The following is a 26,570-nucleotide window of genomic DNA, read 5'->3' as shown; positions in this document are numbered from 1 at the left end:
TGTGGTTAAAGGTCTCCTTAAATGTTGGTATGATGCACTTCCTTCTACTAGGCGATGTTAATGTGGACTGCAACTGTAACTGTAACTGGGGGCATAGTTTACTCTGTGTGTGTATTCTCCTCAAATCGCTGTGGGAATTTTATTTTGCATATTGGTATGTTTGTGTACTGCATTTGAACGTTCTAGTCCTTTAGGCGCTACTATTTGCTCGGCGGTGAGTGTGAGTGGGTGTTGGGGGGCGGGGGTACCCATTAACTTGCTTGCTTGGTCTTGGGTTATCATTGCGGTCTTAGTTCCCATGTTTTCAGCCTAAAATAAGGCTGCTCTTGCATGCGGGTGCAGCAGTGTGCTGTGCCTGCAGCAGTCCGAGGCTGCCAGGCGCTGGGAAGGTGCCCGAGAGCGAGGAAGCGGCCCCACCGACCCGCCATAGCCGGGGGCTGAAGAGCTGGAGCTGGTACAGCTAACAGAGCGAGAGGGCAGCCGTCGGGACGCAAGGGGTTAACGCCGTCACTTGGAAGCAGACGGCCGAGGCACCGCATCCCCAGCACTGTGGCGATGATCGCCCACCAGAGACATGAGGAGACCTTCATCAATCAAAACTAACCAGGACACCTCTGCTTGCCGGCCCTGCCAGGCGGCCCCGGCGGCGGCGTGACACGCCAGCCTCTCCGGGCCCCCAGACACTCCCCCATACCGGAAAATGAGGCATCCCGTGCACTGACTGCCTCTTCGGGCTCCCAGCGCTCCCACCCACCAGATAATGGGGTCCCCTGCACTGACATCCTCCTCGGGCTCCCACCGCCCACACCCACCAGAAAATGGGGGACCCCATGCATTGAAAGCATTCTCGGGCTCAGTGCTCCCTCCCTCCCCTCACCTCATGTGCATTGACTGACTTTTTAGGCTCACAGGATATCCCCCCTCCCCACCACCAATTTCCCAATAATGGGGGATCTCATGCACTGACAGCCTGCTCAGGCTCCCAGCACTCCACACCGCAAAATAGGGAACCCCATCTACTGCCCTCTCAGATCAGCACAGCCCCCTTACCGCACACAGAGGGTCCCTGTACATGGTTAGCTTCTCAGGCACCCTGATGTCCCCCATTCCCGCGCCACAGTTAACGGATGACTTGTGCACCGGCACCCTCCCCAGGCTCAGGGTGCCAAAGCTCCATCTTACCAGATATTAGGGAGCCCCCAAAAAAGCCCCCCCTCCCCCACCCAGACCCTCGTCCCCCCGGATAATAGGTAATCTATGCACAGTGAGCTCATTCAGGCAAGCAGCCCCCCCCCTCACCCCCCACACACACACAGTCCTTCGTGTATTAACAGCTTCCTCGGGCTCCCAGAGAAACCCCCTTTCCGCATACTGCGGACCCCGTTATCTGAGAGACTACTTAGGCACCCAGAGCCACACCCTCCCCTCATCCCCCCTCATGCCCGGACAGCTTCCCCAGGCTCCCTAACCCCGAAACCGGACACTGGGATATCCTGTGCACTGACAACGGGCAACCCTCGCAGCTTCTGTTTAAGTTAACGCTTTATACACCATAACCCACCCCATATATGAAACCAATGGTCCGGTGGAAAAAAATGAGGTGTGCATGTTCGAGGGCAGAACGATTGAGAGACAATTATGACAGGCGTTGAACCCCTCAAGTGAGTAGACCGGGTGGTCACTCCGTCACCTAACTGTGCTACATTTCACTGTGTATACAATGGTCAGTACAAACATCAGTCATAAATTCATTACATGACAAGTATTGACAAAGTCAGAAAGTCTAGCCTTTTTGCTGAAGGGAGTCAGGTTTTTATTACCAACTCATGGAAAAAAAGTATTTTCAGCTTGTTTAAATAAGCCCTGTGGTTCTTTCAGGGTTTTCACCAACATACTCAAAAGCAGCACTCTTTATCAGAGAATGGTAAATGGATGCGGTGGGGGGATAGGTGGATGAATGAATAGATGGAATAATTAAATGGGTGGATGCGTGTATGGATAGTCTCTTAGGCAGGCGGATTTGATGGACGTTTAAGAAATTCAGCCAACTTTAAAAACTGGGGAAGGCAACATTAAAGGCAAAAGCTTGGATTTTCTGTGACGGGTTACTGGGAAGTGGACATGGAAAGAGCAGCTGACGCGTGCAGTAATTGCCAGGTGACTCGTTTTTCTTGCCTTCTGCCCCCTGATTGCACTCGTTTTTCTTGCCTTCTGCCCCCCGATTGCACTTGTTTTTCTTGCCTTCTTCCCCCTTCTGCCACCTGATTGCACACGTTTTTCTTGCCTCTGCTCCCCTGATTGTGCCATTTTTCTTGCCTCTGCAAACCTGGTTGTGCCATTTTTCTTGCCTCTGCCAACCTGTTTGTGCCGTTTTTCTTGCCTCTGCCACCCTGTTTGTGCTGTTTTTCTTGCCTCTGCCACCCTGTTTGTGCAGTTTTTCTTGCCTCTGCTACCCTCATTGTGCCATTTTTCTTGCCTCTGCTCTCCTGATTGTGCCATTTTTCTTGCCTCTGCAAACCTGTTTGTGCCATTTTTCTTGCCTCTGCCAACCTGTTTGTGCTGTTTTTCTTGCCTCTGCCACCCTGTTTGTGCTGTTTTTCTTGCCTCTGCTACCCTGATTGTGCCATTTTTCTTGCCTCTGCTCCCCTAATTGTGCCATTTTTCTTGCCTCTGTCCCCCTAATTGTGCTCTTTTTCTTGCCTTCTGCCCCCTGATTGCACTCGTTTTCTTGCCTTCTGCCCCCTGATTGCACTAGTTTTTCTTGTTTTTTCTGTTACTCAGGAGTGCATCTTCTGTGGCCCTCCACTGCCCGAGAGAGCAGAGGGTAGGGGGGCAAGCCTGTGCCTTGGGCATCCATAGCTACCCCGTGTGTGCTGACAGAGATGGGTGGTTGTCCTGCATAGAGGGATTTTTTGAGAAACGTTGTGTTTACGTGAATTTAAAAGACTTGCCGGGAATAGGACTATTGATTTGGGGGCATGATGAGCATTGAGCAGGCTAGGGTTTAATACCTATTATTAAGCCCTACATTATTCGTCATATCACACAGAATGTTTTAGTAGATGTCTGACAGCCCGCACGGGCCCACCGGACCTTTGTCATCCTGTTTCCTCTGATCCGCAAGCAATGGTGGAGTTGGTAAAACGACCTCCTGCAGCTGCAGGCCATGGGTGCTTGGAGGGACCTGACGACCAGCGACCAGCTGCGGGCCGCCACCATGCTGCTCGACACCGTGGAGGAAGGGGCCTTCGTGCTGGCGACAATAGTCCCGGAGAACACCCGACAACCACCGTGAGTACCACACTGAAGGACTGGGCTATTCTAAGGCCCAGCGGTGCCAGGGAACAACACCTGAAACCTTCGTGGGTTACCTGTTCCGGCGTACAAATCACAGAGACACGGGACACTTCCTTCGGCGTCAAAGATCAGAGTTTATTTACTGCAGGGATACAGAAATCGCAAGAAGTACACGTAGTGTAGGTTCTGAGAGACTGCTTCGAATTGCAAAAAGTGGATCGCTCCTTTTATACACATTTTCGTCATTGCACAACATGGCGAACAAAAGGTTACAACTCAGTTCCCGCAGTAAACTTCAAAGAGGTTGCTTTCATGTTTTCAGGAGCCCGGGACATAATTACAGTAACATCGCCGGTTCCCAACTGTAAAAGCACGTTATCTCACCATTAGGCACATTCCATTCTGGCTGTAAACAAGCTAAGAGAAGAGACAGATACAGGTGCAAGGAAGACAAAGACAAACAACAGATTGAAAAAGAGTGTAGGGGGCAACTTCGAAAGCGTGATCACAGGATCAAAGAATCCGAGCCTAATGCATGCGCGACCGAAACAATAGACCGGCACGGCAAGATGAGCCTTGAGCGGAGCCATCTGCATTTGCCGTGTCATTCCCCTAGTCATAAAGACACACTCAAAGGAACATGTGTCTTCCGCAAGAGCTTGGGAATCCCAAGGTCACGAAGCGGACAGTGTCCGTTCGCTGGCTACTTGAGGGCAAGAAACAAAATGGATGCCGTATCTAAAATGGAACCCGTGGGTTCAGATGGAGAAACCCACGAATAAGACGAACGGTGCAAAGTAGTGTAGCGAAAACGCGTACACCCACTAAACTCGTCATTTGCGGTTCATAGATACCAAACTCATCCATATTCAAACAGGCCCAAAACGTCATTACGATTCTCACGGAACCTCAGACGCTCCTTTTGCCCTCATGTAGGCAAGCATTAGTCGATATCAGAATCGATCTCGATATTCATCAAATCATTCAGATGTTGCTGCAACATTATTCTATCCATCAATGCTTCTTTGGTAACAGATGGCCGTCTTATACACGTTGTAGCACAGAGGCCACATAAGGCAGGACCACACTGCACGCAAAGACAACACGTGAACAGAAACGCCACAACAACCCCTACGATCATCAGAATTTTCCAACCCCAAGTCGACATCAGGCCCCAAAACCATCCTAGTAGCGTCTAATCACCTACGTCCACGTGTATGGACTCGGAGATCTTATGCAACTTTGAGATGGCTTGATATACAGTTGGAGCGTTATCAGGAATGAAAATACAGCAACTCGAATGGATCACCTTGCACACACCACCTCTATCTGCAAGAACAACGTCTAGAACCATACGGTTCTGCAACGTCATAAGTCTATCCGCCTGAAGCTCTGCTGTCAGATTACCAAGAGCACTTGCAGTTATGTTAGCAGTCGATTCCACCACACGAGTCAACTGTCTCAGGTTCCTACTATTAACCATAGGTCCCCAAAACGGCAGGAAACCCTTAAAGAAGTCTCCTGCTTCTTGACCGGCAGTGTCTTCTTTGCTAATAACGCCTCTCACAACTCTAGTCTTGTGATACTCCGAGGCAACTGTGAAAGTTGGTGGCAAAAGATTCGCAATATAACAGGTGCCCGAGAAGTCACGGGGCAACCAAGTATATGCGCGATCATAACATACAAAGTAGGTACCCTTGGCAGTCAAGAAAACAGGGGAAGAGAGCATTGGTAAAACATACGTTTTCAGTACAAGCACTCTTCCCAAGCTGAGCTCTCGGATTTCGACCAAGACCTTGCAAGCAGAAATTACCGAGGTAGGGTACGATCCAGATCGGAGACAAGCTCTTAAGCTGTCTATCACCCACTGACATGCTATACTCAGCCTCACTCAGATCCTTGTATGCTCGCACCTCCTCCTTCGGAATAAGCGACACATCAAAAATATCTCTATCTAAGTCAACAATCGCTATTGCCAAAGTCTTGTGGTACGGGCCGGGACCAAGGTCTGCTGAGCGTGGCTCTCGATGGGGGTAGGAATCTAGTGCACTACGGAACATAGTTTGGAATGCCCGAGCTGACCCCTGGGAGCTGTAAGGAAGAACCAAATACGGAATACCCTTATCCATGGTATGTGGCATTAACCCACACACCCAACAGTTAGTAGTATTCATCACCAACTGATGCTGATGTAGGAGCTGGACAAAAGAGTTGTTCATGAATTCCGCACGTCTAACCTGTTCATGTTGGGGCAAAGGATGAAAGGAATGTGGAGAAAAAGTGGGAATAGGATTTAGTTCAGGAGAAGAAGAAGTAGGTGAAGTGGAAGGCAATAACGACTGTATTCCAAAATACACTCCACTCACCAGTAGTATAGAAACAGTCAGAAACAACAGGAATACCTGAAACAGAAAACATTTTGTTCTTACAACCTTATGCAATTTTGATCTTGACGCCGACATCCTCTCTACTTCCGACAGCTTAGAGAACTCCATCCTCTAAAAACCGTCCGTAACGTTCTTGACGCACTTCATTCTGAGTAGCGATTATCAATTCCCAGGAGTTCCCAGGAATCGACAAAAGCAACCGACCTAGTGTCAGGAACCTGCTAAACAGAAGGAAGTACCCGCACGGCCCTACGGTCAACCCGGATGAAAGGTTTTCTTAAACAAACATTCAATTTAATACAAGTCTCCTAGCTGTACAAAAAGAGGAATACACGTGAAAAAGAACTCAATAATCAATAAAAGATACAAGTGGTCATAATGTTTGTAGCAACAGTAGGGGGGTAATATAAATTCAAAAACAAAAAAAAGGATTTTTTATTAGTCTTTGTCACGTGAACGAAGAAAATATCGACTTCTTCCAGGTCGAGTTTGCTCTTCAAATAACTGTTCAGTTTGCTAAACAGTGTTCGATCGATCAGATGCCAGTTCAGACCTTGAATTCTCCAATGCTGACGATGCAACAGATGTATCTGGCTGCGCTAAATTGTTTCCTACAGGTTGAGCATCACTAAACGGCACATATCGTAGAGGGGTCTCAGTTTCAGTTGCGGCAATTCCAGTTCTGACCCAGTTATCTGCTGGCAAAGGAATTGGGACTTTCTTTGTATGAGTGGCATGCACCCAATTATTCCTGCCTTCCAACCGAACTGCAGTCCTTGTCGCCAGCAGAACTTGAAAGGGTCCCACAAATCTTGGCTCGAGATTACGCTTTCTCCCAAAGTTGCGGGTGACTACCCAGTCACCCGGTTGGAGCCGATGTCCAGGACCCTCTGTCTGTGCCGGTAGAGCTTCAAAGACCTGTTGATGAATTAACCTCAATTTAGTAGTCAGATCATAAAGATAATCAATCAACATTGGATATACGAGACTATCAAATGCCTTAGGCCTCGGAACTCCCCAAATGTTCGCAGGACGGCCGAACACAATCTCATATGGGCTAAGCCCCATTCGAGAGTGCACAGTCGTCCTGGTCGACAAGAGAGCTAGAGGCAGGGCATCGGGCCATGACAGACCAGTCGTCACTTGAATCTTAGCAAGTTTCAGTTTCAGAGTACCATTGTACCCTTCCACTAAACCTGCTGACTGGGGATGATTGGCGCTATGGAATTTTTGTCGTATTCCAAGGCCCTTACACACACTCTTCATCACACTTCCCACAAACTCACTTCCGTTATCCGACCATACGATCCCTGGCATTCCATACCGAGGAAAGTATTCCTTCAGTAGGACTTTCGCTGTGGACAGGGCAGTATTATCCTTAAGAGGATAGGCCTCAATCCATCTGGAGAACGCGCAAACCATAACCAAAACATATTTCAGGTTATTGCATCTCTCCATATGGATGAAGTCCAATTGGATAACTTCAAAGGGACATGTAGGAGGAGCAAAATGACCAGGTGGAGTGGGGGTGCCCTTGCCCGGATTATACATCATACATACCATACAATTCTTAACCACTCTCTCAGCACACTTAGCAATACCATCATTCTTCCATACAGGAGACAACAACTTACATATACCTTTCGCGCTAATATGTGACAAGCCGTGAGCCATAGTCACAACGGCAAGCACATACGCATCCGGTAACATCCATCTCTGACATTCTGACAAATCAACCCAACATCCATGCGCGTCTAACTTTCCCGCGCTTTCTTTCCACTTAGTCTTTTCAATCTCGGTAGCCTCATTCTGAATCGCTTTCACGCTCTCAACAGTGTCCTCACACATACCAGTCTCCATCGGCCACCTTACTGAACCCGTAACGTACATTCGAGTTGCAAGATTCTTAGCTGTTTCCTTAGCAATCTCATCTGCAAACGCATTACCACGACCAACATCATCCGTAACCTTTCGGTGCGCGCTGCATTTAATGATTGCCACCTGCTTAGGCAATGTAAGTGCGTCCAAAAGATCATTCACGAGCTGTCCGTGTTGGATCTTCGTACCATGCGATGTCTTAAATCCTCTTTCTCTCCACAATCGACCAAAGCTATGAGCAACGCCAAATGCATATTGACTATCAGTAAACACATTCACTCGCTTTCCTTTAGACAAAACACATGCTCTTGTTAACGCAATCAACTCTGCCGCTTGCGCTGAATTCTGGCTCAATCTCGCAGTTTCCACAACCGTAATCAACGTCACCACAGCATACGCAGTCGTCATATCACCATTCGGCAACTTAAAACATGAACCGTCAACATACAGAGTACCATCAGGATCTGCCAATGGAGTGTTTTTTAGGTCAACACGACCCTTCGTTTCTTCTTCAGTTCTTAGATAACAATCATGTGGTGGTACATCATCTGATTCCATATTAGTCGGCAACAAGGTCGCCGGATTCAGCACATTACAACGCTTTATTTGTATATGACTTGCCAAAAGTGTCAACTCATAACCAGACAACCTTGCGCTCGTCAAGTGTTGAGTTTTCGTTCGGTTCAAGAGAGTGTCAACTTCATGCGGAACCATCACCGTAAGCATATTATCCATGACCAGTCCTGCAGATTGCCGGATGGACAACGCAGCTGCCGCTGTCGCTCTTAGACAACTCGGCAATGCTCTAGCTACTGGGTCTAAGGTCGAGGAAAAATATGCACATGGACGCTGCTTACCGCCAAATTGTTGCGTCAAGACACTTAACGCACAACCTTCCCTCTCGTGAACGTATAGTGTAAACGGCTTACTGTAATCAGGAGTACCTAACACAGGAGCCGAACACAAAGCATCACGTAATTCAGAAAAACTTTTCTGACACTCTTCAGTCCATGGCAAAGGAGTCGGAACATCCTTGCACGTGAGAGCTAACAATGGCTTCGCTAGCAATGAAACATTTGGAATCCATTGCCTGCAGTATGACGTGATACCTAGAAAGGTACGCACATCTCTCTGAGTTGTTGGCACAGTCATTCGAGGAATCGCTGCAATTCTTTCTGGGGTCAACTTCCTTCCCTCCTTTGACAATAAGTGACCTAGATAGGTTACTTCTTGACAACAATATTGTAGCTTAGAAGGTGACACCTTGTGATGTAAGTCACATAGATGCTGTAGCAGCGATACCGTAGCAGTTTTGCAAATCTGCTTTGTGTCAGCAGCCACTAACAGATCATCAACGTACTGAATCAAGGCCGCACCAGCCGGTAACACAAACGTATCAAGTTGACTCTTAAGAGCTTGACTGTAGATCGATGGACTCTCACAGTAGCCCTGAGGTGCGCGTTTAAACCTGAAGCTGCGACCACCTAATGAGAAGCCGAATAGATCTCTGCTTTCCTCAGCAATCGCAATGCTAAAGAAAGCATTCTTCAGATCGATTACCTAGAACCAAGAGGCAGAGGCTGGAATCAGAGTCAGTAAAGCTGTAATGTCAGGCACCACAGGAAATTGTGGAATCACGATTTTATTTATCTCTCTCAAATCAATGACAAAACGATACATAGGAGGCTTGGATGGATCAGTGCGTTTCAAAATAGGTAACACAGGACTATTACACACATTTCCCAGAGTTTCCTCAATAACATCCTTCTTGATCAAGTCATACATGATCGCTAATAGCGCTCGTTCACCATCAAGAGAGATACGATACTGGGAGATACGTGGTAATCGCACATTCGATTTCAATTGAACAACATAAGGTGATATGTCCAACAGGCCCACATCATTTGGACCCGTTGCCCACAAAGACTCAGGAAGAGAACTCAATTCCGGTGGGAGCATATCAGTTGACAAATACATAGGAGAGATCACTCTCTGACCCAATGTAAGCTCCACTCCCGCAGGAGAACAATACAGGGTCGCATATAACCGCTTCAACAAATCCAGGCCCAAAAGATTCTCACCACAACCAGTAGTTAAAATCAAAGGAGCTTCTAGTTCACGTGGCCCAATTGTAAGGAGCAAAGGGCTAGAAACTGGATTGCTAACCGGGGCGCCAGAGAATCCAACGGAAACATTCGTTAAGCCAGACAAAGGTGCGCCAGGGAGTTTCGAATGCATGATGGAACTTTTCGCTGCACCAGTGTCCAACAGAAAAGGCTCAACTACGCCCGATGTGGCAACTGCGACGTAAGGCCCTCTCTGATCAACCGGAACTGATACTACTCCCTCTCTTTGTCTGTGGCTGTCCTAGTAGTTACCATCAGCATCAATGTCATGCTCGACATAATAGTCGTCTACATGATACTGTGCAGATCTACCAGACGATGAATTGCGCTGATCTAAGCAATTGTTCAAGTCTGATGAAGTAGTAGAACGCTCATTCTGATTTTGAGAGATACCACGACCTCTACCACGAGATGCCTGTTGAGGACCACTACGACCTCCTCGAGCCGAAACGCCATTATTTCGGTCACGTAAAACCGGACAATTAAACTTCAAATGGCCCTCACCCCTACAATACGTGCATTGATTATACCCAAGCATAGATGTTGGTGTAGAGGAGTCAGTACGCGACTGCGTCCTAGAAGACTGTGATTGCGATCGATTTTGCTGTTGTGAGTCATTTTGATTTGAGCGCGGAGGATACGCTTGCTGCAACAAGACTTTAGTTTTAAGCTCCTTCGTTTTCTTATCTGCATGATCACTTTCTTCTTTTTCTCTATTTTCGTAATATTGAGCCGTGGCTAATATTTGAGCAGTGGTAGAAACAGCCCATGAACTTTCAGAATTTTTCAATTTGTTGCTTAACTCAGGCAACAAATTTGACACAAATTTATCAACAAACAGTCGCTGACCTCCCTCAGTGCTCATGTCCTGACCACTATGATCGATGAATGCCTCCTCAAATCTAGTAAAGAAATCGGAGACACTCTTGTCTTTCTTTTGTTTGCACGCAGACAGTTTATCCCAGTTAACTCTCATTGCTGGCATAAGTGTCTTCATAAGTGTAATGATCCTCTGGGGCAGATCCGTAATGATCTGTTCAGGCTTAGCCCCACCAACTTGTCGTCCGTCAGCCGCCGCAAGAGCAGCCCAATCACCACCCAACTCAGCTACGTGATTCTCTTGACGGATTTTTGCCCAAATTGGTTGAGGTACTACATTACCGAACAACATGTCAATATCGGTGAGGTTCATAATAGTAGCATCCACAAGTTGGGATAACTCCTTATAATAACCTGCCGGACTTTTGCGGGGGTCAGGCAAAGATTGTTTCACCTGCAAAACTTCTGATCGCTTCCATGGGAGGTGTATCCAAACTCTCTGGAAATGTGGCAAAATTGCAGGGTTAGCAGCAGGATTACCAGGCATCCACACTGGGGGAACTTCTCGCATGGGATACTGACCAGGTTGTGCTTCCCACTCCTCAGTGTCGTCATGAAACAATACTCGAGGATGCACTGTAGATCAAAAAGCTAACAGACGCTCTAAAGCACGTCGGACATTACCACCCACAATCATACCGTTCGAAAACTGATTCTGGAGTTCAGTCACTTCGGGCGGTATATTGTCTACCTCATCATTATCCCACTCTTCTCTTAAGGATTTACACATTTCCTCGAACACAAATCTTTGTGTGGGTTCGTTGAACTGAGAAAACGTATCAAACACTATGCGCGGAGTGTACTTAGCAGGATGTCTAATCCACCTGCGCGCCATAGTGATCAACGTCTCACACTCCCTACCTCCAGGCATTTGGCTTCGTCTCTGAGAGACATCAGAGACAGCGGACCCAAGTATTGGTCCGGAAAGTGGAGAATAGAGATTAGCAACAGCATTAGGTATACGACTACGAACAGAAGGAGAAGAGGAGAGAAGTACAGGAGCAACAACGTGAGGACTGAACGTAGGAGCAGTAGGAGTAGCCAAAACAGCAGAAGTAGTAGAAACAGTAGACTGAGAAGGTATAGGCAATGGAGCAGTGGGAAGAAGGACAGGTAAGGGAGCAGGGACAGCTTGAGGAACAAGGGGATTCGGAAGAACAGGACCAATGACAGGCTGACCAGCAGCCGCCGGAACAACAGGTGGAGGAACAGGAGGAACCACAGGGGCTGTAGTATCCTGTGCGTATGGAGGTGGCGATTTTAGTAGATAAGACAGCAAAGGGTCCTCCACCACGTCTTCTCCCTTTTTATCAGAACTCGACGGTAAAACCGGATAACATTTATCCACCGCCATATGATTTTTTTTTTTTTTTTAAATATATTTTTATTGCAGGAATCAGTAAATCAGTACAGTAACGACCAGCATGGTATCACAAGCAATAGTAACAGAATAAAGCCCTCTGGCCCCCCTCCATAAAGTCTGTACACAGCCAACCAGCCCACAACCCTGGGGTTGGGCGGCGAATTGCAATGGGGGTCAGTAGGATGCTGGAGCTGGTCCGGATAATGCACTGTCCGTCATCTGCTTTTCCAAACAAGCCTAAAACCCCCAAAATAAACCCCCCTCCCCATAAATGTCTACTAACTAAGAGAAACCCCCCCCCCCCACCACCAGCGCCGGGGAGCTATCAACATGGGATCTGCTATCGGACCCAAGGGGAAGGCAATAGGACTGTCAATACTAACGTTCACCGGGACTCGGGGTGAGTCGCTCCTTCACTTTCAGAGTCGCTAGGGGCACTATAATCCCTGAGGGCCTGCACTAACATTTCCCACTCCAACGCGGCCTCCTGCGCCTTCTCATTACCCTGCCTCCAAGCCAGTTGATATCTCAGTGCGCTCTCTCCCGCCGCCCACTTCAAAAGCTCACTGTGCCATCTGCTGCCCGCCGGACCAGCCCGTGCCTTCCAATTCCTAGTCACCTCTCGTTTGGCGAGGAGGAGCCCCAGGTCGATAAACTTACTAGAAATTTTATTCCTGGGGGTATGGGGAAACCAGTGTAGGAGCCCCACCGCCGCATCCAATGATAAGAGTCTCCCTGTCACCTCCTCCAGGGTCGTCGCTACCTCCTGCCAGTAGGATGTCAGTCCTGGACAGGTCCATAACATATGTAGGAGGTCCGCCTCCTGAGCCGGGCATCTAGGGCATTCCGCCGAGGCCGTGGCAAAATAACGCCTGACTTTCACCGGGGTCAGGTACGCTCTATGGAGAACATAATAGTGGACCAGCTGGAAACGGGCATTGCGTGTGCCCTTCCAGGCCCGTCTCACCAACTGGGACCAGGTCGTTTCCGGGATCTCTCTACCAATGTCCTCCTCCCAGCGGGTCCTCAAAGTGGTGAGAGGAGCCAATCCCTCGGTAATCAATCTGCCGTATAGGCAAGTGACCGCCTTCACCGTGCCCGCCGACATCATTACGTACTGGCACACCTGAGATAAGTGGGGTTCCTCCTGCCCATTCTTCCAGTGCGCCTGGATCGCTCGTACAATGGCCGAGTGCAGCAGAAAGTCACCTCGGGAGAGCCCGAAGCGGTCAAGGAGATCCTGAAAGGATAAGAGCGCGCCGTCCTCGTACAGATCACCAACGAGCTGTAAACCGGAATCCTCCCAGGCCGCCAAGCATGACCAATCCCCTCCGTGGGGGAGGGCCGTCAGCATCCCCAACGGTATTTCAGGCGCATACGGTGTTCTCAGTTGGCCTTGGGCATGGGCCCGATTCCAACACAGGCGGACAGTCCGCTCCTCCATCGACAAGTCCCGTAGGATTAAACGTTGTCGCAGCGCTATAAAGGAGAGGACATGCCTGGCCATACCTGTCCCTCTTCTGTCTTCCGGGCCCCGGAATTCCCTGGCGATCTCCTGGGTGAAGGTCTGGAGCTGTGCCGCCAGATAATACTTTTCGAAGTCCGGCACAGCAAGCCCCCCCTCGTCTTTCGGCCTCATCAAGGTATTGAGGGCCACCCGCCGTCGGCCCGTTCCCCAGAGGAATCCGACCACCATAGAGCGTAATCGGCGGAACGTGGCCGGTGGGACCCAGATCGGCAAAGTCCGGAAGTAATACAATAACCGGGGAAGCGCCACCATTTTGAGCAGGGCGATACGTCCCGCCACTGAGAGCGGCAACGTGGCCCAAAAGTCCATGCAACCTCGGAGTGCTCGAATGCAGCGGGCAATGTTTCCATCTAGGAGGTCGGGTTGTTCGTGGTAAACGAATACCCCAAGGTACTTAAAGCAGTCGGGCTCCCATCTAATCTCCCTACTCAGCGCAGGGGCGGGGGTACCCCTGCGTACCGGAAAAAGACAGGTCTTAGACCAATTCACTCGGAGGCCCGAGACCTCTCCGAACTCCGTGAGCGCCATTTCCGCTCCCCGTAAAGCGTCGACCGGGTCCTCTAGGAAGAGCAACAGGTCGTCCGCATAAAGCGAGACATAATGCGGGCCCGCAGACGTCCATAAGCCCATATAGTGGGCTCCCGAGCGAAGGTGCAGCGCCAGTGGCTCCACCGCCAGCGCAAAAAGAAGCGGGGACAAGGAGCACCCTTGCCGCGTGCCTCGTTCCACCGGATACCGCGATGAAATCAATGGGCCCGCTCGGACCCTGGCCGAAGCAGAAGCATAAAGAACCGTGATCCATCGGATAAATCCCTCCCCTAGGCCGAATCTCCGTAACACCGTGCAGAGGTAGTCCCACTCTAGGCTATCAAAAGCCTTCTCCAGGTCCACCGATAAGACTACCGGGGACGGGGCATCCACAAATGGTTCCCCTAGCAAACGGAACAACCTACGAATATTCATAGTCGTGTTCCGCCGTGGGATGAAACCGGCCTGGTCCTCATGCACCAGAGAACTCATGTGTCCCAGCAGCCTCGAGGCCAAGATGCTGCTCAGTATTTTGTAGTCCACCGTCAACATCGATAGGGGACGGTAGGACCCCGGGTCGGATGAGTCTCGGCCCGGCTTGAGGAGAGGAACCACCAGCGCCTCACACATCGAGCTCGGGAGTCGCCCTAGCCTCTTCGCCTCCCTGTAGACCACTAGTAATCGAGGGGCTAGTAGGTCAGCGTAAGCTGCATAAAACTCCACTGGTAGGCCATCTAGGCCCGGGGTCTTGTTTCTCGCCATCCGTTTAATGGCCCCGCGGATCTCCCCTAATTCAATGTCGGAACCCAGAGTTTTCGCCACTTCCTGCTCCACCGTGCGGAGCTCCAGTGGGCGAAGGTAATTATCAAGCCGGTCTGGGTCACGTGCGGAGCGACTGCGGTATAAACATTCATAATATTGCCGGAAGCAACTAAGAATCTCCGGTTGGGTGCATACCTCGGTTCCGTCTGCCCCACGCATATTTGTCGTCGTTTGGGACTGGCGCGTAGGGTTGGCCAACCACGCCAACAACGCACTCGCCCTGTCCCCCTCCGCGACAGATCGGACCGTATAGGCCTTATAATCAAAACAGCGGAGCCGTTCAACCTCCACCGCCACCTTCTCCCTCGCCTCCGCCGTTTGTGCTTGCAATTCCGGGTGTCCGGGGCGTCGAATCTCAAACTTGCGGAGTTCTCGGTCCGCTGTGTCTAGATCAGCCAGGATGACGCGCCTCATGCCCACCTTCTTGGAGATACAGTAGCCCCTCACCACTACCTTAAAAGCGTCCCATTCTAACGCCCTAGTACTCGCGGAGCCGCCGTTGGACGCAAAATAATCCGATATTCTCTCCCCCAAGTCCGCCTTGAAGACACTGTCCTCGAGGATCTCGGGTCGCAATTTCCAGGTGGGCACCGCCGGCGTCCCCGGAAACCAGCGAAGGTCCAGTAGGAGGGGGTTATGGTCCGAGATGGTCCTCGATAAGTACTCCGATCGGACCGCTGCCGAAACCAGTTCGGGCGATCCAAGAAATCCATCTAGTCTGACATGCAACTCATGGAGGCTCGAGAAATATGAATAATCCCTAGTTGCGGGGTGATGCGCCCTCCAAATGTCCGTCAAACCCCAGCGGGTCTGCCAATCCTGACGACCCTTAGCCGTGCGACGGACCGGGGAATCGGGAAGCGGGGGATGCGAACGGTCTATGTCCACATCCACTACGGAGTTAAAGTCTCCCCCCAGCAGGAGGGGCCCGGCGAAAAAGTGGGCCAACAAGCCCGATAACCTGGAAAGGAAGGCAGTCTGGTCTACATTAGGAGCGTATACACAGCAAACGTTCAGGTCCCTCCCCCCTAGAGTGCCCGAGATGGCCACGAAACGCCCCTCTGGATCCAATACTGTCTTCGTGACTTGGAAGGGGACCCCTGCCCTGATCCATATTAGCGCCCCCCTGGCATAAGCAGAGTACGACGTGGAAAAGACCTGCCCCCGCCACCTACGCTGAAGCGCCGCCCCTTCCGCCTTGTTCAGATGAGTTTCCTGTAGCAGCGCCATTTGCACTCCCCTACGCACTAAATAAGCGTGGACCTTGTGGCGCCTGGACATAGTGTGAAGCCCCCTTACGTTCCAAGTAACACATTTCAAGTTAGCAACATCAGCCATTGTCCCAGATTGTTCTTGCACAGTCCCCCCATCCGGGTCCCCTCAAAGAAAAGACATCAATCCTCCCAGCGCTGATGGCGGCCATTTTCCCCAACCCAAACCAAACAACCCAAAAACCAACCAAACTCCGCCCCACCCACCCCAGAACAGGACCCAAACTGCACCATCTAGATCCCATCCAAACCTCGTCCTCCATCAACCCCAGAACCCCCTCTAATCCTGCGGTCGCCACCGTAGGAAGGCCTTACGGGCCAGGTGCGGGCTGGGCGGAGGCAGTGGGCCCTCGTCGCCCAGGCCACCAGGACTATAACAAGCCCCAAACAGTGCCAAGACCTCCCGGGGCAAAAGCAGAGGCCCCCCAACCCTCTCCCCCTCGTTGTCATCAGTAAGGAACGGCAACCACCTCCCCCCTGCCGGGCCCCCACCCAAAACAAAGCAGTATACCCCGTTACCCTTGTCCATCCAAAAGGTCCTCCACCGATTTCGGTGTGATCACCGGTGTATGGGCACTATCTGCTACTGAACCCTCCGAGTCCGATGGTGCTCCCTCATCACCCGGGTTTTCTTCCTCCTCGATGATTTCCTCCCTTGCTCCCGACAACTCCGACAGTACTTCCAGCACTCCCCTCCGTTCCGATGATGTCTCCGCAGTCGAGGGCCCTCCCGTGCGGCCGCGGCGATTCCTGACCCTCTTGGATCGCCGCCGGTGTTCCGGCTCATTTGCTTGTTGGGACGAGGAGCCAAAGCCATCTTTCCCTGTCCTGTATAGGTCGAGCCAGACACAGACATCCTCCGGGGTGTCGAAGAACTGGGTTTTGTCATCGACAATGATACGGAGCTTTGCAGGATATAGGAGGGAATACTGAATGCCCTCGCTCCTGAGCTCGCGCTTAACCGCCAGGAAGGAGAACCTCTTGCGCTGCGTCTCGTAGGTGTAATCTGGGAAAATGTTCACCTGACTGTTCGCTACTTTGAACGGGCCATTGCGCCTGGCGGCATTGAGGATTAAGTCTCTGTCTCGGAAATGCAGCAACCGTGCCACCACCGGCCTCGGGGTGCGTCCCTGCTGGGTGGGCCGTGCTGGGACTCTGTGGGCCCGTTCCAGAGTGTAGAAGGAGGACAGTCCCTCCGGGACCATCGTGTCTCGGAGCCAAGTCTCCAAGTATTGCACCATGTCGCCATCCTCGATCTTTTCCGGCAGGCCCACCACTCGGATGTTGTTCCTCCTGTTGCGGCCTTCCGCATCCTCCGCCCTCCGTTCCAGGGTCTCAATTCGGGATAGGGCGTCCTTCATCGTCGCCGCCAAGGTTCGCTGCGCCGGCTCCAAGGTTTTCACCGTGCCCTCCACCTCCTTGACCCGGTCTGAGAGTTTGCCATGGTCCGCCCTGAGGAGGCCCAGGCTCGTCGCCACCTGAGCAATGTCCTGTTGGAGGGCTGATCTCGTAGTTTCTATCGCCTCCAGGACACGGTCGAACTGTTGCTGCATCGGCGCGCCACCAGAACTTTTTGGGTCCCCATGCTCCTCTTTGTCCTGGGCTTCAGAGTCCGAGGCGGTCTGGGTGGATCCCTTGGCTCCTCTGGGTTTCCCCATGTCTCCCGGGGCACTCCGTGAGGGTCCCGTATTAGGCGTCTCCGTGTGCGGGTGTCGACCACGACCTTCCCGGGTGCTTGTCCTCAATTCGGGTCCGGGCGACCTCCTTCTCCAGAGCCTGTGGAGACCCCGCCGCTTCGGCTCACGCCATCGCCACGGCGTCCGAGGGCACCGATGAGGGGGCGGAGACAGCCGTCGTCGCGTCGGGCAGACCCGTTCACCCACTATAACCCCGGGGCGAGGGCCACCCACTCCCTCGGGTGATCTGTGGCGCCAGAGTGTCGCGCCTCCCATGTAGTTGGACTGGCCAGGAAGACGTAGCTAGTTGCGGAGTCGCTAGGCGGGCCACCGCTTGGATCACAGGGCGTCCGCTCCTGGTGCCCTCCACTGCGTGGGCACCTGCCCGGCCGTCCAACCAAGTGCAAATCCGTTGCAAGAGGTCCAAACCAGTAATGTCCAATGTCCAGAACAGCCGGGGATGGCGAAGCAGGGCGCCAGGCGCCACCCGCGGCACCTCTTCAACTCAGTAGTTCCGAATAAGGGGACAAAGGGGTCCGGGCGCCATGTTGGGTCGCACTCCGCAACTCCGCAAACTTCGGTTTTACTCCGGAACAACCCTCGTCCGAGCTTCACCAGGGGCCCCGGCAGGTTTCCGTTGGCACGCTCAGCAGAATGCGGGGTCTGGGGTGCCCCGCAGCCTCCGATTTTCAGGATAATTCCGGGCTTAGTCCCGGAGCCGAGCTCTCAGGCGACCATCGCCATCGGCGCCCAAGCCACGCCCCCATCCACCGCCATATGATGCAGTCTAGCAAAAACTTCCTTTTCCTTCTCGTCTTTGTCTCGCTGATACTGTTCTGCATTTCGCATCACAGTAATGATACCGTCTCTTTTATTTTTCTTTATCTGCTTGATTTCTTTCTGCTTGGCCTCTTTGCGCCACAACCGAAAGGAATCAAACATGGCCGGCCTAGCTTTCCTTTTAAACAATTTTGCTTCAAGATTATCTAAAATCTCAGCTTCAAAACTACCATGGGGTGGCCAACTAAGGACACCATCGTTTTTAGTATAACGTATCCAATATTTATTATATACGATAGGGCCTACTCCATGGCGACTATAGAGCTCATAAATCGGAGTTCCGACTGGAGGTATCGGACATGAGTCCTCCAACCGGGAATCCGTACCGCAACATTTAAGGAAACCAAACCAAGTACTACGGCCAGGCATCGTGCACACTAACCGAGTTTACAAACTTCAAGGGTTATCGAATTACGATGTCCTCGCAAAAATGCAAGAGCCTCAGTTTTTGGCAATTGCAATCGTCAAAAAATCCAACAACTAAGAACCAACGACTAAGAACCACAAATGCAATGGAACCATGCAAACAACCAAGTTTAAACAACAACAACCAAGGTTTCTGGGAGCGACCCACAAATACTTAACTGAAAGAACAATGGCGTCACCAGGAAGGCCCGTCTATCGTCTCGCCGTACAAAGGACTACGCCAGTCGCCAAAACAGGTCGACAGTCAGGGCATCAGTCCGTCGCAGCCGTCAGGAGGCGGGAATCTTCGCGGGAAAAGTCTTTGGACCACTTATTTCGACAACAGGATTGATGAAGCGGGGTGCACCTTCCCTCGGCGATTTCACACGAAGTTCCTCACGATCGTCGGGCTTTGGACCGGTACCGCTGATGTCGCCCCACGTTGGGTGCCAACTGAAGGACTGGGCTATTCTAAGGCCCAGCAGTGCCAGGGAACAACACCTGAAACCTTCGTGGGTTACCTGTTCCGGCGTACAAATCACAGAGGCACTGGACACTTCCTTCGGCGTCAAAGATCAGAGTTTATTTACTGCAGGGATACAGAAATCGCAAGAAGTACACGTAGTGTAGGTTCTGAGAGACTGCTTCGAATTGCAAAAAGTGGATCGCTCCTTTTATACACATTTTCGTCATTGCACAACATGGCAAACAAAAGGTTACAACTCAGTTCCCGCAGTAAACTTCAAAGAGGTTGCTTTCATGTTTTCAGGAGCCCGGAACATAATTACAGTAACATCGCCGGTTCCCAACTGTAAAAGCACGTTATCTCATCATTAGGCACATTCCATTCTGGCTGTAAACAAGCTAAGAGAAGAGACAGATACAGGTGCAAGGAAGACAAAGACAAACAACAGATTGAAAAAGAGTGTAGGGGGCAACTTCGAAAGCGTGATCACAGGATCAAAGAATCCGAGCCTAATGCATGCTCGACCGAAACAATAGACCGGCACGGCAAGATGAGCCTTGAGCGGAGCCATCTGCATTTGCCGTGTCATTCCCCTAGTCATAAAGACACACTCAAAGGAACATGTGTCTTCCGCAAGAGCTTGGGAATCCCAGGGTCACGAAGTGGAGAGTGTCCGTTCGCTGGCTACTTGAGGGCAAGAAACAAAATGGATGCCGTATCTAAAATGGAACCCGTGGGTTCAGATGGAGAAACCCACGAATAAGACGAACGGTGCAAAGTAGTGTAGCGAAAACACGTACACCCACTAAATTCGTCATTTGCGGTTCATAGATACCAAACTCATCCATATTCGAACAGGCCCAAAACGTCATTACGATTCTCACGGAACCTCAACTTCCGTCCCCTTTTAGAGTCACACAGCACGACGGAGGGCACAAGCACACTCCTGCCTGGCAAAACTTAAACTGCACATTTTCTGACGAACTAAAAAGCAGCAGCTTTGTAGTTTTTGTGAAAAATCTATATTGTGTAGGTAGCAATAGCGTTTATTGGTCCCACAAATGAAGAAAAACGTTTCTTTTGAGGTGTAAAGAAAGTAACAAACCTCTTCCAAGTACAATTTGTCCCTAAAACACTACAGCTGAATGAGTTAAGTGAAACCCTCAACCCATTCTTTAACTCACTTATGCAGTGATCAGCTAACACATACACACTACATTTATGTTGTCTGTGTGTCTGTGCGTGGCTCTGTCTGTGCGTGGCTCTGTCTATGCGTGGCTCTATCTGTGCATGGCTCTGTCTGTGTGTGGCTCTGTCTGTGCGTGTGTATGTGTGGCTCTGTGTGGATAGCTTTTTTTGTAGGTGCCTCTATGTGTGGGTGGCTCTGTCTGTGTGAGGGTGGCTCTGTGTAGGTGGCTCTATGTGAATGCCTCTGTGTGGGTGGCTCTGTGTGGATGGCTCTGTATGTGTGTGTGGGTGGCTTTGTGTGTGGCTCTGTGTGGGTGTAAATATGCGAGCGATTCAGCTCAATGCCATTTACTTAACGATTAAGCTATTGGCAATATAAATGACAATACCATTTATGTATGATTAAAAAAAAATGTCATGAGCAATGCCAATAGCTCTACCATTAATAATGCCGAGACCATTGCATTGTAAATGCTTGTTTTTCTTTTTCTTTGAGCACTTCTTGGGAGTGCATGTGTTTTTTTGCTCTCTCCCCGTGTACTTCTTCCCTCCCTCAGAAGTCGCCCCCTGCCTCCACAGTCTTAGTGTTTCTGCTACTTCTCCCATCTAGCCTTGAAAAGCAGAGCAACAGTTATATTTTGACCAAGATTAGAGCAAAAAGCAGGCTTTACTGGGTTGGTTTTCTTTTATCTGTTGCATTCCACATGTTGCATGAAAGGCCCGTCTTTGAGAAAGGAAGGCTGCACTTATAGTGCTGGGGGGAGGGGCTGGCTGATGCACTCATTCAGCAGCATTTGAGTTAGAAGGTGTACTTAGCATGACTGGAGGCTGACTATTACTTCTCCCAGAGGTCCAAAGGTCTTCTCCACTGGTTGCCGAAGAGCAACAAGTTGCCAGAGCATTTCAATTCTTTTGTGCGCATCGGAAAATGTTTTCCTTTAAATTCGGATACCTACTTATTCACAGTCATTTCTAAGTACCTGTGACTAGTATTCCTTGTTGCTTTTAAGCAGGATCATGTGAAAAAACCTTTTATATTTTGTCCAGATGTAGCTGCGTGACAAGTATTTGACGCAGTATTTGAAACATAATTCATGCCATTTATAAAGATTAAACACATTTGAATTCAATGTTCACTTGTGAGTTACTTTAAGATATGCATTTACATTTCCTACAGTATTCTGAAATGTTGTTCTTTTACTACTCAATAATGCTTTACAGCCAAGCATTGGCAAAGCCAGAAGCTTGGCACACACATACTATACTGCCTTCACCCAATGCTTGTTTAAGTTTCGCCTATTATCATTCGCTTGCGAATGTAATAGGCGAAAATTCAAGGGCTCGATCGACTGGTCAAACCACTGCGGTTTCTTCACTGTGCATGTGAGTCACGTGACCACAAAAGCGGGTCAAGTGACCACACAAGCACGCGCATCTCCCTAATCCGCCTGCCACACTTCTCCTCCCCTCGCTCGCATTCCCGCCCCCCCACCAGGCTCTCCCACCCCCATCCGGCTTCCCTCTGCGCATCTGCCTGCCACACTTCTCCTCCCCTCGCTCGCATTCCCGCCCCCCCACCAGGCTCTCCCGCCCCCATCCGGCTTCCCTTGTACCCTCTTAAGCCTTACGTCACAGACAAAACCCTCTGTTCTAAATGGACGGCAGGATCACAACACAAACGTCTGAAGTGCTTCAGTTCGGAGTTAAGTTCTGTATTTCATGTTAGGCTTCTAGATGCAGCCACAGCCTGACCGATCCCGTTAGAGCTCTATTCTCCCAGCACATTGACACCAACATTTCATGCTTCTGCACATTCTCACAAGCATCAATACTCCCCAGCATGCCCTTGCGCACACAATCACTACATCATCCCGTTTCCTTACAGACAGCCACCACCACCAAATCCATTATATAAAGTTACCCCATAGATCAATGCCAGTCCAGAAGGTAGAATGACACCATCAATTGTACAGCTACGACCCTTTCACAACGAGGCATTCAAATCTTGGTTTTTTTCCAGTGCCATTGTTTTCGAAAATAAGCAAGTCCTTTGTCAAAGGGCGGCTCCGGTGAATGCCTTAGCTCCACTTCTGATGCCGGCTCTTGTCTGGAGCACTTGTCTCCTTTATGTTTTCACTGTTTTCCCCTTGTTATTTATAGCGATGATTTCCGTGTTTTTCTAAGCAATCCTATCGCTGTTGCAATTTGCACATTCCATCATGGCGCCTACACTTGAGTCCTTTGTCTATGCTCACTGCACCATAACCCGAAATAGTTTTCCGGGACAGCCTACCACTGCCAGTACACCGATTATGGTGACCTGGATGAGAGCGTTTGATATCGAGCATTTTTTGCCAAAAGTAAGCGAAAGATTCATCATTGCACCATCCTATGTACTAACTTTACTTGCATGATATTTTTTAAATAATGGGAGCACTTTTCAGTCTACTATTTTGAATAGCGGTACCTCTCTGTGAGGTAATAAACACAGCGCGCCTCCTGAACTACTGCTGAACACGATTTTCGTTACGTTTTTTATGTCTCATTTGGAGTATGTGTGGACACCGGGCTTTACTATTTACATTTACTTTACAATTAATACACCTTCTCATTCGGTCTTTCTCACCCGCCTCTCATTTTATATACCCGACACTAAGTCGGTCACATTTTCATCCGTGATTCAAGCTTTTGCATGTATTTATTTAACTACTTTCGTTAAGTAGTCTTCAGGTATCGACTATAGCCATATATTTTTATATCGTTTCATAGAATACCCCTGATGAAGAACCTAGTGTCCGAAATGCATTGGGTGACTCGTTATCTTGAATAGAGAAGTGATGCACCGTTTGAACATGTTTTGAAACACTCTTTATGGATTGACAAGGATTGATATTATGACTTCCTGTGGAGCAACATGAAATAAAAGAACCACATTGTTAACATCATTTTCTTTGGACTCAACTTACTCAACTTTTTGATACAACGCCTGAAGTAGCGTTCCTCTTGGTTGTGCCCAGGGAGTTGGCACCTAACCTAGTAACCTAGGTACCGCTGCCCGAGTTCATATTTCCACACCTCTATCCCAGGAGCACACCACAACAGATCTACCTCGAATACCTGCGGAGTATGAACCCTTTACTTTATTTGTTATTCAAAGAGTGGAAAGATATAGAACAGACAAGCACTGGCGTTGCCAATAGGTTTCGCATTTGGAAAGTTGGAGCTATTGGTTTTGTAAATGACATTTTATATATCGTTATTGGCATTGTCAATAACAATATATAAATATAAAATGTCATTTACAGAACCAATAGCTCCAACTTTCCAAATGCGAAACCTATTGGCAACGCCAGTGCTTGTTTTTCTTTTACTAAGCTACAAAATGAAGGGTGGGCATGGGCAGTACGATGGCTCAGCTGTGGCTTTTCCTACAATTGGACCCCAGAGCCAAGCCACAACTTTGGCCTGCCTTGGCTCCCTAACTGTTATTACATACAGAAAGAAATGCAGTTATGCTTATTTCTATTTCAAATCCTGACACACAACCATTTTAATTATTTTAAGATTGACAGAATGAATGCCAGTGAATTGTGTTCTTGGAACACCTGTTATTATGAACCCTGCAAAAGGCAAAAGCTGTGATCACAAGAATAACATATTGCCTAGTTGAATGACTATAGTCCTCAGGTCGACCTCATCACAATTCAAGCAAGGTTTAGTCTCGCTTTCCCAGGTCTGTGAGGAGGAAGAGAGAAGATGATGTTGGCATCCCAAGGGTATCATGGGGCTTAATGCAAGTAAAGACAAACATTGGCCAAGTCAATAGGTATGGCATTGGTCACAGCCTTTTGGTTTTATCAGTGCTCGGATTTGTTTTGTCATATTATTGTAAAATGTTCTTTTTGGGAAAGCTGACGGGCTCTCATCAAGCTAAAAAAAATGTCTAAAAGCACAAATTTATTTTTGGTCTCCAAAAGTTAATATTGCCCTAGTAGCCCCTGTATTTAACTTACTTTGTATGTGGATATGTTCCTTGTGAAACAGAAGAATGCTGTCACTCACAATTAAGCTAGCCAATGGCTAACGTGGGTTGACCTACTACTCCATTCTATATGCTACAGAGGGCAGAAGAAAAATGTGAATGACACAATAAAAGATCAACAGATGATAAGGTCTGGCTGAAAGCCTCTGTAAGTAAGCATATTATACATGTAATGTTAGTAAAATCAGAAGATTTAGGCTTTTGGCAAACTTAACAAGCTTAATTGTAAGTGACAGCATTCTTCTCTTTCACAGGATCCCTAATGTGTGCAGACTGGCTAAAGAATAAAAAAAACAAAAAAACTTTTTAAAAGATCTGCATTATTATGTAGATGTTTGTAGCATGTTTGTGTACACCTACAAAATTACACACCTGCTTTTTCTTTTTAGTTAACTATCCAAGTTGGATCAGTAACTTTAAATAAAAGTGTGATAGTGTGTTTTTTAAAGCTGGTGAGGCAAGCAACATGAGGAGGAGGGGGTGGGGGGCAAGCAGAATGGTGCAGATTGGCAGAAGTGACTGAAGGAGCTAAACACGTACATTCTAGATCTTTTCTAAAACGTCAGGTCGATTGTATTTTTCTCAGCATGAGAGCGTGCAGGGGAGAGAAATCAGTAAAAATGTCAATCAATTCAATTGCAGTTCTCAAGGCCCATAGTCACAACAGAATACTAAGCAAGTTTAGTTAATTTATTACAAAGCCATAAATAACTGGACTTATAGACACCTCAAAACAAGAATGTAGAAGTACATTGGAACCAACATAAAGCCAAATATGTGAATAAGGTTGAGGCGGTACAACATGCACAAGACAATTAATTCAAGAATCATGATACAAAAGATCAAGAAACCCAAGTCCAAGTTCCCCTGCATCGAGGGTTGATGAAAATAGAGCATTAATCTATCCCTAAACTAGCACTATTCAAGCATTCTTTGGGGCGGGATAGGTTAAGGTGTCTGCATGTGAAGTCTTCCTTAAAAGTCTCTCCACTTCAATGGAGCAGTTAGCATGAAGCTAATGAGACAGAGCTCGTTCTAAGATGATCTCTGTCCAAAAGCAAAGAAAGAGTGAGGCTCTTTCCCTAGGTGCAATACTGCAATATCACAGGTGCCTTCCCAGGATTCTTTTCGGGTCACGCCTTCTGATCAGGCCACATTCTCATAGATATTTTTACACAACAAGGCGATGCTCCTGACCAGTAACAAGATGAACTTGATTCCCATGCCTTAGCTAGTGAGAAAATAAAACAGTTCTCCTTATCAGCATCACCTTCCAATGTATTCTCTTCTCCTCTTGTCTGACTCCTAAAATGAAGACATTATTCTAACTAAAAAGGGGTTTTCTACATGCAACACAAGCTTGAGAAAGAGCAGAATGCAACATGCACATGAAATTCAACTATTAATTCTAATGTGAGAGCTTTCAGGGAAAATACATTTCAGATTCAGCTAACATAAGAGAAATAGAACATGAGCTTTACTAATTTATATAGAAATGAAGGCACATTCCGTTAATACCCCTACCTACATATAAAATAACACCATTAATAAGCATACTCAATAATAAATGATTGTCAGTTGAACCACACAAGTGGTTCAGTTAATGTTTTCTACTAGTTACATTTGATTTTCCACAATAATGCTTCACGTATTCTACATTTTGGCCTAAACACATCACATTTATGTTATTTCGTTACAAGATCCTAACCCTTAGGTTAACACAACAAAAGATTATGGGCCAGATGTAGGATGGCAAATACCGGTCAGTAATGGCCGATTTTGGCCGTTACCGACCGGTATTTGCTGTTTGACATGTAGGGGGCCTTATAGTTACAGAATCGGTATATTTACCGATTAGGTAAATTTACAGATTC

This window comes from Lissotriton vulgaris, chromosome 5, assembly GCF_964263255.1.
Source record: "Lissotriton vulgaris chromosome 5, aLisVul1.2, whole genome shotgun sequence".
Taxonomy (NCBI): Eukaryota; Metazoa; Chordata; class Amphibia; order Caudata; family Salamandridae; genus Lissotriton; species Lissotriton vulgaris.
Note: the sequence above shows the minus strand (reverse complement) of the source record.